Below are 20,995 nucleotides of genomic sequence, written 5' to 3' on the forward strand. Positions count from 1 at the left end.
AACACTGACTCTGAGGGTTTCTGAGGCTGTAAATCTTTATGGGATGTAAATCTTTATGGGCACAGAAAGCCTCATTTGCCTCCTGAAGAGTGCCTGGTGGGTTTGAACTGATGACCTTGGTTAGCAGTCCAACATAACCCACTATCACCAGGGCTCCTTGTAGATAATGTTAAATAGTGTTTGGGTTTAGGAAAGATTGAAGGAATTAACCCACTGGTAGGATCATTGAGGCCGTTGAGTCTCAGGGGATCTATGATTGATGAGGCAGCTGTGTTATTTCCCAGCAGCATCCCTGAGTTTTGCCTGTTGTATTGTTAGTGACAATAAAAAACTCTCACTGCCATCGAGTCAATGCCAGCTCACAGTGACCTCCTGTGGGTGTCCGAGATGGTAGCTTTTTATGGGAGTAGAAAGCCCAGTCTTTCTCCCTCAGAGCTGCTGGTGGTTTTGAACTGCTGACCTAGTGGGGATCACAGCACAGTGCATTGCGTAACCATTGCACCACCAGGGCTCCATTTGTGATAATAGCTGGCCCATATTTTGATATTGGTGACATTAGAAAGCTTTAATGAAGAATGTAAAATAAAACGGGCCAGTTGCCAAGGAAGCAAGTCTAACTCATGGCACCCTCATATGTTTTGCAATGCAATTGCGTTTCATAGGGTTATTAGTGGCTCATTTTCTGAACTAGATTGCCAGGCCTTTCTTCTGAGGTAGCCTTGCGTTGACCTGAACTTTCATCCATTAGGTTAACAGCTGAATCTGGAACTGTTTGCATCTCTTGGCGACTCTTAGTGAAGAAAGTAAGGATGTAACTCTTATATACCTAGGGAATCTAGCTGGGTGAATGTCTCTTAGAAGAGGCCCTGACATATTGCTTATCCCTTCTCCTCTTCCTTGTTTCCTCTGTCCCCCTATTTCTTTTTACAGTCAATGGCTGCTGTGGGACTCACTCATCTGAGCATAAGAATAGCAGAGAACTGCAGTGGTGGTGCCTGCCTCAATTGGTCCAGGCCCGGTTCCCACTGTGGGTTGGTGATTGTACCTTAGGAGATGGTATAGAACAGTGGTTCTCAACCTTCCTAATGCCGTGACCCTTTACTACAGTTCCTCATGCTGTGGCGACCCCTAACCATAAAATTATTTTGTTGCTACTTCATAACTGTAATTTTGCTACTGTTATGAATCGGGCGATCCCTGTGAAAGGGTCGTTTGACCCCCAAAGGGAATGCAACCCACAGGTTGAGAACCGCTGGTCTAGAGCTAAAGTGGCAACTTATTTAAATTGTTCTGGAGAGAATGTTAATGGGATATGCAGCTCATCGTCCCTATGGAAAATGGCGCTTTTCTGAACCCACTCCTCTCATTACATGCTGGAAAGAGTTTCTTATTATACTACGTGGTAGGGCTTGGTAGTCATTTCCTTTGATCCCTAGCTTACCATGTGCTGACAGGTGCATGCTACTTCCTTTTTTACTGTGATATTGGTCATTAGTATTAGTCTGTAGCAAACATTAAATCCGGATGCAAGCTGGAAAATATAAAGGTTGCAAATGACTCATTGTTTGCTTAGAACAGTGCAGGGCCAGACAGCCAGCTCCTGCATACAGCTGCCCTTTACTTACTGGAGAGGGAGAGACTAGGGAAAGGCCCAGAAGAGTGAGTGCCAGGAGGGTGGTGTACTCTGTACCACTATCTCTAATCAGATTATTGGGATAGGGCCCATTGCTCACTTCAGCCAGTCTCTGAAATTGCACAAACACACCTCTTTATTCATGTCTCTTTGTAGCCAAGTTTTAGTCCTGTGTCTGTGGGGCAGTTATTCAGCTTCTTCATGTCTCTCTCTTTTTTTTTCCATTTGCAATATGGGGGTTAATAACACTATCTCCCCAGTAGCTAACCATGGTAATTTCAGTTGCCTCACATGCAGGTGAAAGTGGGACATTGAACTAAGAAGACTGAAGAAGAACCAATTCATTTACATTGTGGTGCTGGAGAAGAATATTGGACATACCGCGGACTGCCAAAAGAACAGCCAAAGCTGTCTTGGAAGAAATATAGCCAGAATGGCCCTTAGAGGTAAAGAGTTGTGAGACTTTGTCTCATGTCCTTTGGCCATGTTCTCAGAAGAGACCATTCCCTGGAGGACATCATGCTTGGTGAAGTAGAGGGCAGTGAAAAAGGAGAAGACCTTCGGCAAGATGGGTCGGCAGAGTGGCTACAACCATGGGTCCAAACGTGAGAAGGTTTGTGAAGACGGCACAGGATTGGGCAGTGTTTCCTTTTGTTGCACATGGTGTCACCGCGAGTGAGGACCGCCTCAAAGGCACCTAACAGCAAACACTAGCCTGGAAAGAAAAGGCTGAAAAGAGATAGAGCAGGCTAATTACACAGTGCCACGGGGGTAATAAGTACTCATTCTATTTCTGGCGTAAATTAACTGCTGAACATGAGTCTACCTGGCCCAGAGTTCTTTTCCTGAAGACATGCTGTCATTTGACAAGAATACACAGCACAGTCTTTTCTGCATGTCCAAATAAGCATGCGTTTATGGAGGTGCTTGGTGGTCCCCTGTAGGTGTACTGCCTACTGAAAGATTCTTTGGATATCAGCAGTAGTTCTGAGACACATTGCAGAATAGGGAATATGTTTAACCGCTGGTCCTTCTTGCTCCTGTAAATATAAAACCCAAACCAACCGAACACTTTGCTGCTGAGTTGATTCTGACTTACCATGACCCCGGCTAGGGCAGAGGAGAACTGCCCCATAGGGTTTTCTTTACGGACGCAAGCTGCGACAGCTTTCTCCTGTGGAGCAGCTGGGGGCTTTGAACCAAGCACCTTTCAGCTCTTAGCTGTGTGCTTAATCATTTGCCTGCAGAACTCCCTTTCACTTTTAAATGAGGCGGCTCTGAAAACTCATGGACAAATTAAATTAAAAGACAATGGAATTTCTCCACACATTTTGTGAAGTCCTGGAATATGTCAAACAGTGAAAACCTCATTGGTATATACTCATTACCAAATGAACCTGTTAGGTTTCTCAGATTGGCTTCTCACAGGGAAGAATTCACACTGAATCCTGGTTTGTGATCCAAGTGAGTTTTATAAAGGATAGAAGAAGTTTCAGGTTCTACATGTGAGAACACGGGCACCCTCAGGGCACTTCACCACCCATATGCGGAGACCTGAGTCCAGAGAAACCGCAGTTCAGCTGAGGGGCTGCTAGAAAAGAGCCAGGTGGGCTCCTGATTCTGACTTTTCAGGACCCTCTGCTGGGAGGTGTGGTCGAAGGTACTGTTGACCCCATTGGCTGAATTAAGCACACCTGGCCTAGATTGGGGCCCTACCAGGTGTACTGGCTTCCTGTCTCAGAGGCCTGATTTGTGCATGCCCTCTAGCCTTTATCAGCTTATTTTCTGTAAGGGGGAAGGGGGTCATTATCATGTAGACTAGAGGGGCAACTCCTAGTTTTTGCCTCTAGCTGCCCAACAAACCTATTTGTCCCCAAAGTAGCATCATTAGGGTTTTTTGTTTTTTTCTAGTAGAAAAGTAGTTAGGTTGTGTGTTAGGGTTCTCTAGAGAGACAAAACCAGATTGCTAGTAATTATATATATATATATTTATAAAGATTGATAAATATATAACATAAGAAATGAACTGTTAAATTGTATACAGATAGATAGATATATAATACAAGAAATGAACAGTTAAATTATAAAGCAGTACAAAGGGCTCAGTGCAACTCACTCCTGTGAGAGTTGTGAGACACTGGCAGTCCTTCAAGTCTTGAGGGCTGTCCGGTAGTCCTCTGTAGAGCAATTCAGGCTATCCTGGCACAGACAGAAAGCAGCAAGGCAGGTCACCAACAGTCAGCCAGGTCACCAACCGTCAGTCCCCAGCTCCAGAGATGTACATTCCAATCGTGTGGTCTTAAAGGGACCTCAATTTACAGTGACACAATCCACAGGTAGTGTAGCCACAGGTAGTGTAGCCTGTAAATTGAGGTCTGTAAATTGAGGCACAGAACAAGCAAGGCAGCCGCACACTGGTCCGATGATCAAAGAGCGAGAGACAAGAAAGGCTAAACTCACTGAGCCATTTATCTCTCCGCCCTTCAGTTAAGCCCACTTGTGTTTATCGGCCAGCTGGCACAATAAACTCTCAGGTTGCAAATTAAAAATGGTTTCCAGCTCTCGGCATATTTCCAGGGTTTCCAACTTCAGAACCCTCCAGACAATGTCAAGTTATCTGAGTCTACTGCCCAGAGGCATGGTTCCCCTCTGATGGCATTCTCCTCTCCAGATTCCTGTGATGAAAGCCGAATTAGAATCGTTCAGCATCTGGCAGTAGGGACAGACAGTTCTGGAGCTTCACAAAGGCTCCCAGAAAAGTGCCTACTGTGTCTAATTATTCCCCCAGTCTGGGGTTCCTCTGCAGAGCTCCTTTTGTCACCAGGTGCACTATCGTGCCTCTTGGTGCCTGTTCCCCTCACATTACTGGTTTCTCTTCCCCATCAGACCCTAATACAACATTGTAGCTAAGAGTCACCGTGCCTGTTAAAATGTTCAACCAGCATAACTTCTGTCCTTATCTTGTGTGCTTGCTTGGCACCTGTTGTCAGTGGTACGTGCAGTTTTTCTTCTCCCTTCACCCTCTGCTATTTTTCCTTCCACCTTTTCCTCATTGTCCCATTATTGTGCCCATATTGATAGGTTGGCACAGCTTCATCACAACTCTGGTTTACATGAAGGATAACACTCTTATGAGTTCCAGTTCCTGATTCCAAATGCTTCATTCAGGCTTTCCATGTAGGTATTTCATAGGCACCTCTTATTCCGTATGTCTGACGATGAATTTGACCTCTCAAATTTGTCAGGCACAGTTCTTTGTTTCTCCCACCCAAAGTCAAAGCAATGCTATAGTCTCTTTAGGCATCTGAAACCTTGGAGTCACTCTTCGTGTCCTTACCCCAGGTCCTCTTGCTTTTACCCCACTCATATCATTTAGGGAGTCCATGTCGGTGCAGATACCCCTGAATGGTTATCCAGATGGTTAACCCCTGAATAATTAACCCCACAGCTGGAGACTCAAGTCCATCCAGAGGTACCACAGAAGAAAGGCTTAGTGAGCTATTTCCCATAAACCAACCATCGTTAACTCTACTCTGACACATGGGATTGCCAGCAATCTTCGGCCACTCGATGGCAATTGATTTACAAGTTAGCATAGCATTAGTACTCTCCCCTATGTTCTCCCACTGTCAGTCACCTGGTCCTGCATAGTCTTTGTGGCCCAGCCTTTTCTGTCCATTAGCTGTCGGCAAGGCGAGACTGAAAGGAAGATCCGAAAAACGTGCTCCTGCTTAAAGCCCTCTGAAGAGGCTTGCTCTTGCGCTCTGAGGAAGAGCTGAACTCTTTCCTGGACCAAGCCCACTGTGTTCTAGCACTTTCCTCCTTTCCAGCCTCAGGCACCCCAGCTTCTTTTTTTGCTTCCTCCTAACTCGATGTTTTTGTGCCATTTACAGTGTTTGGAACTCAACATATCTTTCTCACCTGTACCCATGCTCTCTTTAAAAATAATATTTTATCATGTTTAAGGTGAAAGTGTGCACAGAAAATTAGATGTGAAAATGAATACTTTTATAGAAATTAATTCAAGATTAGTCCTCAGGAAGTGGAGAATTGACATATCTTAATTGCTGGATTTTTGGAAACTGCAACTCCAGTGTCCCCAATACCAACCAGCACTCCTCCTCTCAGTACCATTGCGTCTGCAATTCTTGGGACTGCCTCACAGAACTCATGAAGCTTTGGGGAAATGGCTTGTGGTGGTGGGTGCTGCTAACTCTCAAATCCAAAATTCAGACATTCGTTTGGAGGATTCTTCTCAGCCTCAAGGCTGCGGAAGTTGGTGAAATGAGGTCGGGTCTCAAGTCCCAAGAGCTGGAGGTCAGGCAGAGGTAAGCCAGATGCAGGGACCAAAGCCAGAAGCAAAACTATCTGAAAGTCCACGCAGGTGTCTTTGTATCTCTGCAAACTCTGTCAGGAAGGGAAGTCACCAAAAGAATGACTTTGGTGGAGATGTGGTTTTTGTCTTCTGTGGACCTTCTCTCTCTCTCTCTCTCTCTCATTGTCATTAAGTCAATTCTGACCCCATAGGACATAGTAGACTGCTCTTGTGAGTTTCTGAGATGGTAACAGTTTATGGGAGTAGAGAGCCTTATACTGCCTTCCAGCAGTGGTGTTTTTGAACTGCTGACCTTGTGGTTAGCAGCCCAGTGTGCAACCGCTATGCCACTACCCTACCCCTCTGGTGAACAAAGGATTGTGATTTGAGTCACAACCGCTAGTAAGGTGGTGACTCAAAATCTATCCCACCTTAAAATATATCCTGTTTATTAGCTTAACAGAGAACTTCCTCCAGCATAGGATTATAATCACTGGTGGAGGAGCTAGAATTTATAATACATTACAGAAAGGATAATAGCTCCAAGAAAAACCCCATCCTCACTGCCACTCCGTCAATTCTGACTCTTAATAACCCCATAGGACAGAGTAGAACTGTCCCTGCAGGTTTCTAAGCCTAAAACTCTTAATGGGATTATAAGCCTCAATTTTCTCCTGAGGATTGGCTGGTGGTTTTGAACTACTGATCTTGTGGTTAGCAGCCCAACATGTCAATACTTTGCTATCAAAGTTTGGGATTATAGTTAGAAGAGCCATATTCAGTAATAACATTAATGGCAAACCCTGCATCTCATTAGGTTTCCTTTGAAAAATTTCTACGCACATTATTCAGTGGAGAGTGTTTACATTTTTCACAATGTGACATCATTCTGTCATTCTGTTCTTATTGTACTGTTTCGAGTCCTTGAGTTTCCCTGCCTGCTAACCTCAATTAAAAAAAATTTTTTTTTTGGATAATTTGGCCTCATATGGAAGATTTTAACCATGAGTTTTTTATTCCTGAGTGATACTTATGAGCCAATCTTTAATTTAGCTAAAAGGTGGCCGTATGGGGTAATTGGCTTAAGGTTTAAAGAGTATGTCAAGGTGATAGTCTTGGGGCGCCTTCTAAGCTCAACTGGTCCAGGAAGTGTGGAATTTTAAGGAATTTGAGTTCTGTTTCACATTATTCTTCCATTCTATTAGGCTATATATGGCTCTGATTAGCATGGTTGTTAGTGATTACCAGGCACCATCTAGTTTTGGTCTCAGCACTAGGTGAAGCTGTGGTGGTTTGGATAGACTGTTCATCCTGTACAGTGCTTTAGTCTTTGATTTTTCTGGATCTTTTTCTCTTTCTCTTTTGTTTTCCTGGATCAGTAGTTATTAATACACCTACTTCTCACTTCTCTGTTATCTTTTTTTTCTTGGTGAATAAGTTTGTTGTCTTTCTGTGGTAAATCCGCATGGAAAATTATGGTTTGGAAAAATATGGAATGCTTCATGAACTTGCATGTCATCCTTGTACAGGGGCCATGCTAATCTTCTCTGTGCCATTCCAATTTCAGTATATGTGCTGCTGAAGCAAGCTGTCTCTACTATCTTTTAATACAACATTTTGTTTTTAGGATAATAGAAAAAATTCACAATCTTACTGTTTTGTGCATTAACAATGTACATCTGGCAATGTTGCATGCTGTGGTGTTAAGACTAATGCTGTCCATGATGGTTAAGGTCATGTGTGAACTTAGCTGCGCCATGATTCCAAGTGGTTTGCAGTTGTATAATGATGTAATTTGGAAGTTATGAAATGATCTTGTCAGCATCCATTTTGCGATCTCATGTGATCATGTGTCATTTTCCCATAATGGCAATTTTTGCATGACAGAAATTATCTTTGGAACCTAACCAGATCAGTCAGTGAGGTGTGGGTGACTTAGTCTTAGAAAACTGCTTACAATATTATAAGAACCTAGATAATATTTACCACATTGGGATATAGAGCTTACACTTTATGATCTATATTATGCTAATTTACTGAGTTTTCCCACAAGACTGTGATCCCAGGCCTTCAAACCCCCAAAAACAATCTTGTGAGGTACTTGACTGTGTCTGAGAAGTATTTATAACTTTGTCAGCTATGTAACTTAGTATATTGAAGAAATGGCCACATCTGACCTCCTCTGGCTTCCGAGGCAGAATCCCGTGAGTCAGAGGTCAGACAAGCCTTCACTCGCCATTCCTTATTAATTCTGACAACAACTATCTTCCCCACAGCGTTCTAAATTCTGTGCCTAGGTTTTAAAATTCACTGCAGTAGCCACACAGAACTAACTGGCTTGTCAGTCAGCAGGAAGACCTAGGCAAAGATGGTCCACCTCCAGGGGGAAAAAAGAGGAAGTCCCCAGAATCCTTATGAGAAGGCCACACCCACACAAAGGCATCTTAGGCTCTGACCTGATTGACAGGCTAGACTGCTCCGCTTCACTCATAATACCCTCAAATTGTCATGCTATTATGTAACTACCACAGCTAGTCTTACACTATCCTATAGGGTCCTGATGAGTCAGAATTGACTCAGTGGAAGTGAGATGATGATGATGAGGGGTAGCCAAAAAAAACTGGAAAAAAGCTCCATTGGGCAGAGCTTTAGTAGTACACATTTTTCCTGCTAGGCGAACATTGAGCAACTCGCTCTGAGTTAGTACACCCAGTGGTGTCACCTGGGAAGATTCTGTCTGGTCACAGTGAATTTTTCCAGAAAAGCAGTTTTGCTGGAACCTCATTTTTGTGTGTGTGATGGCCAATTTAAGAGAGCAGTATGCAGCTGTGAAATTTTGTTTCCTGTTTGGGAAAAATGCTGCAGAAATGGTGGTGGTATTAAATATAGCTTACAAGGACAGTGCTATGGGAAAAACTGAGGTGTACAAGCGTTTTTCTTGTTTTAAAAAAAGGGAAATGTTGATTGATGATAAACCTCGTTCTGGACATCGTCAACTTTCCAAATGGACGAAAATGCCAACAAAAGTCATGTACTTGTGCTCGAAGACTGACGACGGGCCAGTAAAGAGATGGGGAAGTTATCTGGACTATCTTGGAGCTCAGTTCAGGGAATTTTAATGGAAGATTTGGGAATGAGAAGGGTTGCTGTGAAATTTGTGCCTCAGGTTCTGACTGACCAGAAAAAAGGGCATTGAGAGGAAACATGCTGTGCTTTGAAAGAAGAGCTCCAAAGTGACCCAGACTTTTTCCCAAGGTCATTGCTGGTGACAAAACATGGTGCTGTGCTATTCTTACAACCCCCAAAGCACACATCAGTCAAGCCAGTGGAAGAAGCCATCATCACCTCGCCCCCAAAAAAGCTCTTCAAGTGAAATCAAAGCTAAAGACGATGCTCATTTGTTTTTTTGATGTGTGGGGGGTAGTGCATTTGGAGTTCATTCTACTAGTTGAGACTATTAATCAGTCTTTCTATTTAGAGATTCTGAGAAGATTGAGTAACAGTGTGCAACAAAAAAGGCCTGATTTGTGGCGGGTAGGGAACTGTTTTTGCCACCATGACAATGCACCTGCTCATGTAGCCATCGCAGTGCATCAATTTAGGGCAATAAACTGCTTGCCTCTCTTGCCCCACGCACCTTACTCACACTCTGTGTGACTTCTTTTTGTTTCTGTGAATGAAGAGGGACATGAAAGGACAGCAATTTGAGGATGTAGAAGAAGTGAAGTAAAAAATGAGGGAAGTGTTGTCAGCCATCCAAACAAATAAGTGTGAAAAATGTTTCTAAGAATGGAATTTCAAAAAAAAAGAATGGAATTTCAGATTCGACAAATGTATATATGTAATGGACAGTACTTTGAAGTTGATAAGATCATTTTGTTCAAAATCTTAACTACATAGCTTTGAAAAAAAGACTCAGTTTTTTTTGGGGGGGTACCCCCTCATATACCTAGGAATTGGGGTTGTAGGATCATAAGGTAATTTTACTTCTAGTTTTTGGAGGAACTGTCGTGCTGTTTTCCATAGCATTTGTACTATTTTTCTTTCTTTCTTTAAAAAAAAATCATTTTATTGGGCGCTCTTACATCTCTTACCACAATCCACACATACATCCATCATGTCAAGCACATTTGTACCTATGTTGCCATCATCATTTTCAAAACATTTTCTTTCTACTTGAGCCCTTGGTATCAGCTCATTTCCCCCCTCCTCCCTCCCTTGTGCATGAACTCTTGATAATTTGTATTGTTTTTTTCAAGTCTTATACTGATCGCTGTCTCCCTTCACCCACTTTTCTGTTGTTTGTCCCCTGGGAGGGGGTTATATGTCCACCATTGTGATCTCCCCTCACTTTCCCCTTCCCCTCCTGGTATTGCTACTCTCATTATTGGTCCTAAGGGGTTTATCTGTCCTAGATTCCCTGTCTTCCGAGCTCTTGTCTGTACCAGTATACATCATCTGGTCTAGTAGGATTTGTAAGGTAGAATTTGGGCCAAAATAGTGAGGACGAGGAAGTACTAAAGAACTAGAGGAAAGTTGTGAATTTCTTCGGTGCTATACTATACCCTGACTGGTTCATCTCGTCCCCATGACTCTTCTGTAAGGGGATGTCCAATTGCCCACAGATGGGTTTTGGGTCTCCACTCTGCCCTCCTCCTCATTCACATCAATATGATTTTTTGTTCTGGGTCTTTGATCACACAGGCTGGTGTGTTTCCTGCATGTGGGCTTTGTTGCATCTCAGCTAGATAGCCACTTGTTTACCTTCAAGGCCTTTAAGACCTCAGACGCTATATCTTTTGATAGCCAGCATCATCAGCTTTCTTCACCACATTTGCTTATGCACCCATTTGTCTTCAATGATTGTATTGGGAAGGTGAGCATCACAGAATGCCGGATTATTAGAACAAAGTGTTCTTGCATTGAGGAAGTACTTGAGTGGAGGCCCAATGTCCATCTGCTACCTTAATACTTACCATATAAACATATGCACATAGTTCTATTTCCCTATTGTTATATATAAATATATTTACATATGTACATGTCCGTTTTTAGACCTCTCTAAATGTCTTTTGCCTCTTAGTTTTTTCCTCTATTTCCTTTTACTTTCCTCTTGTCCCACTGTCATATTTGACCTTCATTCAGGTTTCAGTAATTCCTCTCGGCTACATTGCACTTGATCAAGCCCCACCAGGCATCCTGTGCCCTCCTCGCCATCAATTTTAGAATACTTGCTCTTCCTGTGTCCCTAGGTTTGTTGGCACTCCCCTTCTTTACTCTCCAGCCGTGAATAAGTGTTTCAATCCCACCAGCAATGAATAAGGGTTCCAATTTCCTTACCACCATTTGTGGTTTTGTGCGGGATTTTTTTGCCATTATTGTTTAGCTTTTCTTTTTAATCAGTGCTGCTTTTGCTGGGTGGAGAGGGTATCTCATTGTAGTTTTCATTTACATCTGTCTGATGGCTAATGATCATGAGCATCTTTCCCTGTGTTTGCCGACTGCTTGAATGTCTTCATTGGTGACATGTTTCTTCATGCCCTTTACCCATTTTCAAATTGGAGCCCATGTTCTTATCTCTGCCCAGATTATCCCCAAGCACCCTGTGGGATCCACTGGCTCCTGGGACTGCTACCTGTCAATTGCTCAGCTCTCATAGGATTGCTGCAGAGAGCCTTTCCTGATCTTTCCATGCAATAAAGCATTTCCTCTTCTTGTTCCCAATTGACTGGCAATGCTGTACCCTTATACTGTGAGCACTTTTTACCTGTCTGTCGTCTTGAACAGACTAGAGATACCTCCCAGTCCTTTGTTGTGTTCACATTTGCATTTGCACCTGGTGGGGCCAACGGCCCTGTGGTAGATAAATGGCCCAAGGTCTGAGGGAAGCAGCATGAATGGGAGCCTCTGTTGCCAGGAAAACAGAAGTTTGGGAGTATTTTGAAATTGAGGAATCAGTGATCACATCACGGGGAAAGAGTTTGTAATCACCAGAGAGAGATTCTGTACTCAAGGGGAAGTGAGATGTGTGGTCAGATTAACAAGAAAGCCAGAGCAAACCCCAAGAACGCCAAGACTCACGCTCAGAGCATGATCCTTTTGGGCAGTGCTGACCTGCAATCTCTTGAGACCCTCACAGCTCTAATGTTGTGATTCTGGGACAGTGCCAACATTGTCACTTAGCAAACCTGAGCACATTACATGCTTCCTGTAAATCAGCTCCATGCGAGCAAGCTGGACAGTCTTGGAAACTCATTTAGGAGAAACTATTGTATAGTTTTTTCTTTCTTATTTGAGAAAGCCCTTTCCTTCATGGCCCTGCAGCTCTCCTGTTCTCTTTGGAACCACCTGCTGCCTCCGAGAGGGAAGCCCAGAGTTCCCTGCTGCCCTGTCCGCAGGGGCTGCAGGATGGCTGTGTTTCTTTATCCTCTGTGCTGCCTGGCACATTCTGAAAGATCTCATTTTCTATTTTTGTCCCCCTATAGTTTTGTTTTCTTTTTTTGTTTGGTACTACTATAATGAGACTATCACCTGTTGTCAGTTTGTCAATGGTGCCTTGTGTGATTCTGGAAGCTATACCACCTATATCTCCATTACCAGTGGCTGGTTTCAGTGGCATTTTCTGACCAAGACAGACTGGAAAGGAAGGTTTCGAGGTGTACTTCCAAAATCAGCTACTGAAAACCCCCACAAATCACAACAGAGTATTGTCTGTTGTAGGGCTGGAAGGTGAATCCTGTAAGTTGGAAGACACTCAAAATACACAGTGGCTGCAACAATGGGTTCAAGCAGCCAACCATTGTGAAGATGATGCAAAACTGGCCACCGTTCCTTCTGCTGTAGCTGGGATTGCCGGGCTTTGGCACCGACTCAACAGCAGCTAACAGCAACACTTATATTGAGGACACGCGTTTCTAATTATTTCTTTTGCTCATTTTGTACAATTCCCTAAGGTCATTTTGGAATTAGAAGTTCTTTGTGAAATGATTTTGTTAAAATAACATTTTGTATGGCACTCTTTTAAATAATGTAATATTGTATTTGGAGGAACATGTTTTCATAGAGCAAGATAAAAATGCAATTGGAGCCCAGTGGAGGTGTCCATTGTGACTTTAAAAATGACAACAGGAATTCTAAAGCGCAGACCAGAGGAAAGCCAAGGGACCTAGGGTGGAAGGTCACAGTGTCATCTTCAAGCTTTAATGCAACCATCACACAGAGAGGAATGAAACTGCAAACACAGTTTATGATCTTTGAAGAAAATGAACCGATGGATTGCTCAGGCACAGTGTCCCTACCCAGACCTAATCTATTGCCACTGAATCTATTTTGATTCATAGAGGACCTGTGAGGCAGATAGAATTGCCCCCTTGGGTTTTTGAGATTAAATCCTTAAAGGAGCAGACAGCCTCAACTTCTCCTGTGGCGTGGCTGGTGGCTTTGAACTGCTGAATTTGCCATCTGCAGTCCAGCACATAATCCAGTATGCCATTAGGCCTTACTGCCTCTCTTAAGAGAATTGATATGAATTTCAACTTTATAAAGGAGAGAGGTCACATATATCAGAAGACTTCTGAGCTCAGACAAGGCCAGCCCTGTGGTGGTTTGGAGTCAGGAGCAATTTAAAGTTTATCCCCTGAGAGACATTCCCAAATGTAGCTTGGGTCCCTGTGTGGGTGGACTTACTATAGAGGAGAGTTAAGTGAGTTGCATGTTCTCTTAAAGAAGGTGGCTAGTCTCACACCTCTTGTGATAGATTAACAGGAGAAGTGTGGCTAATGAAAGTTGTGCAGAATGAGTAGAGCAGCCTGGTGTGATACAAAGGATAGAGTCTCTTGATAGGATTTTGTGACTTTGAGTTTACTTTCTGTCTACAAACCTCTGCTTCTTCACTTCTAGAATGAGGACAATTAACATTTAATCCCAGGGTTGTTGACACAGGACAAACTTGTAATATATGCTATGATATTTATTATTTGAAGGTATTAAAAACTATTTCCACCTACTGCAATTGAGTTGATTCTGACCCACAATGACCCTATAGAATTAAGTAGAGCTGCCCTTTTGGGTTTCCAAGACTCTAAATCAGCGGTTCTCAACCTGTGAGTGGAGACCCCTTTGGGGGTTGAATGACCCTTTCACAGGGGTGGCGGAAGACCATCGGAAAACACATATTTCCAATGGTTGAGTCACCACCACCTGAGGAACTGTATGAAAGGGTCGTGGCATTAGGAAGGCTGAGAACCACTGCTCTGAATCTTTATGGGAGCTGACTGCCTCATTTCCCCCTATGGAATGACTGGTGGGTTTGAACTGCTGAAAAATATACATATATTAAAATATTTTTAAAAACCCTCAAAATTACAATATACATATTTCAATATATCGAGGTGTTTATCCCGTGGAAGGATAAATCTTAAGATGACATTAATATTTTGTATTCTGAGATGGGTAAAAAAGTGCTAATTTCCATTCTAGGACTGAAAGTATGATCTCAGAGTATAGTTATAAGGGTGGTAGAGCTAACCTTATGGGTATTAAAATGCTGTGAAAATTTGATTATTAACAGAGAGCTATTTTACTCATGAGGAATAATGTAAACATAATGTAAATACTGCAAGGAGTAATAACAGTAGCTCCCACAGACTGAGTGCTGCTGTGTACATGTGTAGGTCCTATGTGTGCTAAAATCATTGTGTGTTTAATCCTCACAAGTGTATCATCACTTTATAAGCTGTTGGTAAAATTTTTATATCCTTACTCTGATTGGAAGACCATTCTCATGTCTCTCTCCAGTAAAAGGCTTAGTTCAAAAGTAAGGTAATGAAGTTATATATATTGCCTTTAAAATGAAACAACAAATCTCAAATATAAAGTATCATCTAATAAATGCAAACATTATTACAAATCTATGCAGGCTAGCACACGTATGGTTCGTAGGGTAGTAGACATTGAGGTAAGGAGAGATAAAGTCTCAGAGAGATAAGAAAACAGAGGGCAGGAGATATTTTATATGGTGGGTGGGTTCTGCCAGCTTGTCTTGAGAAACAAATCCAGTGTCACTCAGCTATGTGTAAGAATGAGCTGTATAATAAGAAGTCATTATATGTCAAGAACATATCCCAGCCCACTCCAACTCAGGTCTGTAAGTCCGAGACTAGTCCATAAATTCCTCTTTAGACTCACATAGCTGCAGGATGATGATGCAGACAAGTGAATCAGGAAAATCAGAGGCTGGTGGGTGCAGAATCACGTGGATCCCAGGTCAGTGGGAACATGGCAGGATGCCAAAGCTCCCAGGTTGGGCAGCAGAATCCCACCGAGCGGAAAGGTGAAGGAGCAGAGAGTGAGGGGAGGTTCCTAGATTCCCTGCTTATAAAAAGGCTCCATCCTCCAGGAGACATCGTCAGGCTGTCTCCTGATTGACAGGTTGGATTGCACGCCTACATTTTTATAAACATTCAAATTGGCATACAAGTCATCTACCTCTCCAAGTGGGGTTGGGGTGGATAGCAGAAGGGGAGAGGACGAGGAGGCCAAGAGTCAGATGAGAGGTAAAGACAGAAGTTTAGAAGGCTTACAGCAGAAGGAGACTATATGTATCACATGCTGGCTTCAAAGAAACTGGCATCCAATTATCACTGTCATTCCCCACTGCTGAGCTGCTTATGCACAGCTTCCAGTGCCGGCCGTTCCCCTGAGGGCAGTAGTGACAGCTCTACTATTCCTGTCTTCCACTGTGGTTTGGTCCTAGAGCTTTGAGCATAGTGTGAGACACAGGCACGTTTATGGATGCCTGTGCCATGCATATTAAGATCAAAACAAAAATAACAAAGTCACTACCATCAAGTGGATTCTGATTCATATCGGACCTACCAAGCAGAATAGAACCACTGCATACAGTTGCCAACACTATAAATCTTGACTGGACCAGGCAGCCTCATCTGTCTCCCGAGGAGCAACTAACTGGTGGGCTGAGACAGCTGAACTTACAGTGCATGCCTAACCCACAGCACCACCAGGACTCTTGTAAGGGCAGTGGTAAATACTGAGCTCAGCTTATTCCCTTTCACATGTTCCCTCATGTCTCAAGGTCCTTTAGTTTGCTGCCACACCTTACAGGACTCATGAAGCCTTCAAGAAATGACTGACATGGTTGTGGGTAATGGTCAGCTCCTAATCTGAGGTTTAGATATCCATCAGGAAGATGCTTCTTATCCATAAAGCTGTGGAAGTGGGTGAAATCTGGTCAGCAAATGGGGTGAAACTCATGTCTCAAGAATGAGAGGTCACATCAAGGCAAGCCAGATAGAGGGTCCCGAGCAAGAAGTGAAGTGTCCCAGAGAGGAAGCAGGGTTTATTTGCTCTGTTGGGAAGGGGCGGTCACAGAGATGGCTTTGGTAGAGGTGTGGTTTGGCTTTTTGCAGACCATGCTCCCAAGTAAACATGTACCTTTCAGTAACCGTGTTTACCTTGGTTAAGCTGTGCCCATTATATCCAGTGCTATTTTTCTCATCATCAAAAATAACCAGGGGGTGGGGGTCAGGGAGCAAAAAACGGTTGTGAATATCTTTTCTTGGATGCTGTGGCCTCTTCTGGTTCTTTCCTATCTCTGACTAGAAATCCTTTGATGCGCTACATCCAGGTTTAGTTTTTCAGTGGCTTTTCTTCCCTTGTCAGCATCCATACTTGAGAACCGCTCAGCAGTCAGTCCTAGGTCTCCTGCATTTGTCCTTTTGACTCTATGTATGCATTGCCAGGAGTCCTGGTGGCTTAGTGTTATGCATTGGGCTGCTAACTTCAAGGTCAGCAATTCAAAACTACCAGCTGCTCTGCAGGAGAATGAGGAAGTTTTCTAGGCCTGTACAGAGTTTCACTCATGGACACCCACCAGAGTAGTTCTACCCTGCCCGATTGGGTCATTATGAGTGAGAATTGACTCAGTGGTAGTGTTTTGTGTGTGTGTGTGTTTTTTTTAATACCCCTATCAGTGTCCACCACTCCCTGTCCCGTGGTATACAACTGTCTTTTGGTACCCTTATGACAAAGTTAATTTCTTGTTTGCTCTTCTTCTTCAAAGTGATTTCACATCAAATATACCATTTAGTTCCTACAACTGCTTTGTCAAGACCATTGTTTTTGTTATACAAAGGAAGACAATTGAAGTTCAAGTTGCTGCACAGCCCTAAGGCTCCAGGATGAGTTAGTGAGTGGCGTATTAATGAGCAGCTGACAACTGAATTTAGAGCTGCAGGGCTTCTCCTGTGCTCGCTGACTGGTGCACTGAAGGGACTCCCTCCTGCGAAGTCTTTTAAAGCACTCTTGGGCCAAGTCTGTCTGACTTACTTTCCTGAATGATACCCCTTATGATGAGCTTTGCTTTTGACTAAAACTTTATGGTTTCTAATACTGTGATCAGAGATGGACAGGGAGAGCCCCGTTCCCTTTATTGAGTTCCAAACTTTTGGAAATAAAAATTGTTCAGCAGGGTCATTTTGAGTTCCCTGTCTTTGAGATTCTCAAGTTAGCTGGAGAGGGAGCAACCTTACGGAAGGGAAGTTACAAAATGACAGGAGCAAACAGAGTGAATTATTTTTTTAAAAGACGATCTTTAAGCTTTTTGGGGGGGCGAGGAAGAAGGATGAGTTTTAATGAACAAATTATTCGGAAAAAAATGCCTTTTTTTTTTTAAAGAATGCGACAACTTACTCTTACGACCTTCTAATCAAAATCTGTACTGAGTTGCAGGAGTATAGGATGAAATTAAGGTTAGTCTCAAGTAATACATTCAATATTTCTAATTTAGTTCAGAAAGTTAGCATACCTTTGGTTATCACTGAAAAGGCTTATAAATGGATAGAGAATGCGGAAGCAGGGCATCTTAACCCAAAGGACACCAACGCTGTTTTTCTCTTGCAGTTATAGTCTTTAATTAAGTTTTTATTTCCTTGCCAAACATGGGGTTGGGGTATACAATTTCCGGAGGAGACACTCGGTTTAAGTGTATCTGGAGTGTTCAGTGTATAAGGTGTATTCTATAATTTGCATTGTTATCTAAAATTGTTACAGTGTTCTTGAAATTTTTGTCTGTTGCATTTTCATTTTTTCTCCTCAGTCACAATCCTTCAAAATAGCTATCCTGCAAGTGCTTTGGCTGAAACTGTTTTATCCTGATGTTAGCCCAAAGGCCAAGAAACACCTGAAACTGTGTTTTATCTATACTCTGAGAATTCTAAAGTGTCAACATGTTTATATGTTTCCTACTTAACTTTCTTGAATCTAACTTTTGCAACCAGAAAATAACATCATGGTCCTTTAAGGAATTGAGGCATTGCTATTTTAGAATTGAGCCAGATGTTTAAAAAAGTTGTGTCTGAAGTACTATAACTTTTCGTCATCAACAAATGTCACATTTAGTGACCCCTTTTAATCAATTTCATTACAGATAAATGTAATACAGATTCTAAATAAAAAAACAAACAAAGAAAGCAGGCATTAATGATGGGGGGAGTGCGGAGTGGAGATCCAAAGCCCATTAGTAGGCCACTGGAGATCCCCTTGCAGAGGGGTCTCGGGGAGGAGATGAGCCAGTCAGGGTGCGATGTAACAATGATGAGAAATACAACTTTGCTCTAGTTCCTAAATGTTTCCTCCCCGCTCCCACTACCATGACTCGAATTCGACCTTGCAAGTCTGGCTAGACCAGAGGATGTACACTGGTACAGATAGGAACTGGAAAAACAGGGAATCCAGGGCGGATGAGCCCTACAGGACCAGTGGTGTGAGTGGCGAAACAGGGAGGGTAAAGGGAGAATGGGTAGGAAAGAGGGAACCGATTACAAGGAACTATATGTGACCTCCTCCCTGGGGGACAGACAACCGAAAAGTGGGTGAAGGGAGACGTCGGACAGGGCAAGATATGACAAAATACCAATTTATAAACTATCAAGGGCTCATGAGGGAGGGGGGAGTGGGGAGGAAGGGGAAAAATGAGGACCTAATGTCGGGGGTTTAAGTGGAGAGAAAATATTTTGAGAATGATGTACAAATGCGCTTTACACAATTGATGTGTGTATGGATTGGGATAACAGTTGTATGAGCCCCTAATAAAATGTTTAAAAAAAAAAAAGAAATACATAGCTTTGAAAAAAAAACATTAAAATTTCCCACATAATACTTTTTTATCTACTTAGTTGAATTAAGTGTCAAAATTATTACTAATTGTTGACAGTTTTAGGTAAATTTTAGGTAATTAAAATGGGAGAACTGATAGATAGTTATATACTATCACTTGCAAGAGGACTTAATTTTAGTTCCCACGTTAGCTTACCTGCAAAGATTATAAGTTGAAAACTTGGTGGCCTTATTTTACTTGAAATGAAATAAATGTTTTATGGGAGCTTAGAATTCTATAGCAATTTTCTGGACTCCTTTTCATTAATGCTTGTTGCATGAATGCTTGTTTCATTAGTGCTCCTTTTCATTAATTGTGTGTTTGATATTAGGATTGGTAGTGTAAGTGGAGATTGAGTCTGTTCTGATTCATCGTTACCCATGTCTGTTGATGCAACTACCCCATTGGGATCTCAAAGCTGTCATCTTTGGATGCAGAGGGGTAGGCCTGTCTTCTAAGAAGCCTCTGGGTGGGTTCAAACAATCAACCTTTCAGCTGGTGGTCAAGTGATCACTGTTTGTGCCCCCCAGTGACTTTGATTTTAGAGATTAAAAACAAACAAACACAAAAAAGCAACAACAACAAAGTAACAAAAACAAGACAATAAAACATAAGAAACAAACAAGAACCTGAAACCATTGCTATCACATCAATTCTGACTCATAGCCACTTTAGGTAGAGATTGTGGTTTTCTGCTTACATGCCCATTATATGTTTTAAAATGATCCCCGCTGATAATTTTCACAGGAGTGGTCTTGCTGAAATAATTATTGCAGTTTACTTGAACACCCTTTGACTTAAGCCCTGACTGAAAAATGTGTGGGACAGATGATTGAATTTGCCTTGTCTAAAAGCTTAAAATGCTGACCACAACAGCAGGAAAAGGGGTAATTGAAGATGATATTACATGCATTTAAAACAATCTGATGTTGTTTGAAAAAAAAACTGAGATTGTGTTACCTAGCCTTGCTGTGGAATGAGATTATTTTAATTACTTTTTCAACAAAAATTTTGTGTGTGCCATCTATGTTCAGACCCTATGCTGAGGAGTGAATGTAGGAGTTGATTCATGTAGGGGACATTACATATGCATGCCAAAGAGAACCTTTCTTTTTCCCTCTCCTGGATCGTGGCAGAGGGAAGAAATCACAAGCAAATTCATTGCCTTCCAGACTTATTGTAATCCTAGAGCAGAGAGGAGAATTGCTCTAGAGGGTCTCTGAGGCTGTCAATCTGCCAGAAAGATTTACCAGCAGCTTCATCTTTCTCCTACGGAGTAGCTGGTGATTTTGAACCGCAAACCTTGTATTTAGCAGCCTAGCGTTTAACCTACCGCTCCACCTGGGCTCCTAATAATCAATAAGAAAACAAATGAAAAGGTATTCCAGGTAGTCCTCTGCTCTGTGCTTAGCCAAAAGGTTGGAGGTTTAAGTTCACTCACAGAGCTGTCTTGCAAGAAAGACCTGGAGACAAGACAGCCTTTGAAACCCTCTGGTGCACCTCTCTTCTGACACGCAGGGTTGCTCAGTGTAACTGATTCCGCCCGCCCCCCCCCCCCACCGTTGTTGTTAAGTGCTTCATAAAAAATAAGCTACCTGTGATGTAATTGGTGGCAAATGATGGCCAACATTTCCAGATGTGGTATCCGGCATGGTGTGTTTAGGAGAAGAGCAGCCTCCTCTGTGTCCCTTTTGACTTCCTCTCGCTCCTAGGAATGAGGAAACCATCCTCAAGTGCCCCGTCAGGCTTCCTTTCCTGTCTTACTGCTTTGTGTGGACTTAGGCCCATTCGTAACTTAGCCATTGGCAAGTGGACTTGCCAGTTCAAGACTGATTTTCATTGCTCAAGATTTTGGACTGAGCTCTGCTGGGGA

The 20,995-nt window shown here is 42.6% G+C and overlaps 1 protein-coding gene and 1 non-coding gene across 2 annotated transcripts in view; one reads left to right on the forward strand and one right to left on the reverse strand.

Annotated features, from left to right (window-relative positions):
• Positions 1-20,995, forward strand: part of GMDS (GDP-mannose 4,6-dehydratase) — a 698,702-nt gene that overhangs the window by 14,083 nt on the left and 663,624 nt on the right. The window lies entirely within an intron of this gene.
• Positions 7,433-7,535, reverse strand: LOC115872413. Its single transcript, XR_004047819.1, has one exon. It is a non-coding gene; the product is annotated as a U6 spliceosomal RNA (small nuclear RNA).

The sequence above is a fragment of the Echinops telfairi genome, unplaced genomic scaffold (assembly GCF_000313985.2).
Source record: "Echinops telfairi isolate 266 unplaced genomic scaffold, ASM31398v2 ScPeMD7_7424;HRSCAF=8462, whole genome shotgun sequence".
NCBI classification, from domain to species: Eukaryota; Metazoa; Chordata; class Mammalia; order Afrosoricida; family Tenrecidae; genus Echinops; species Echinops telfairi.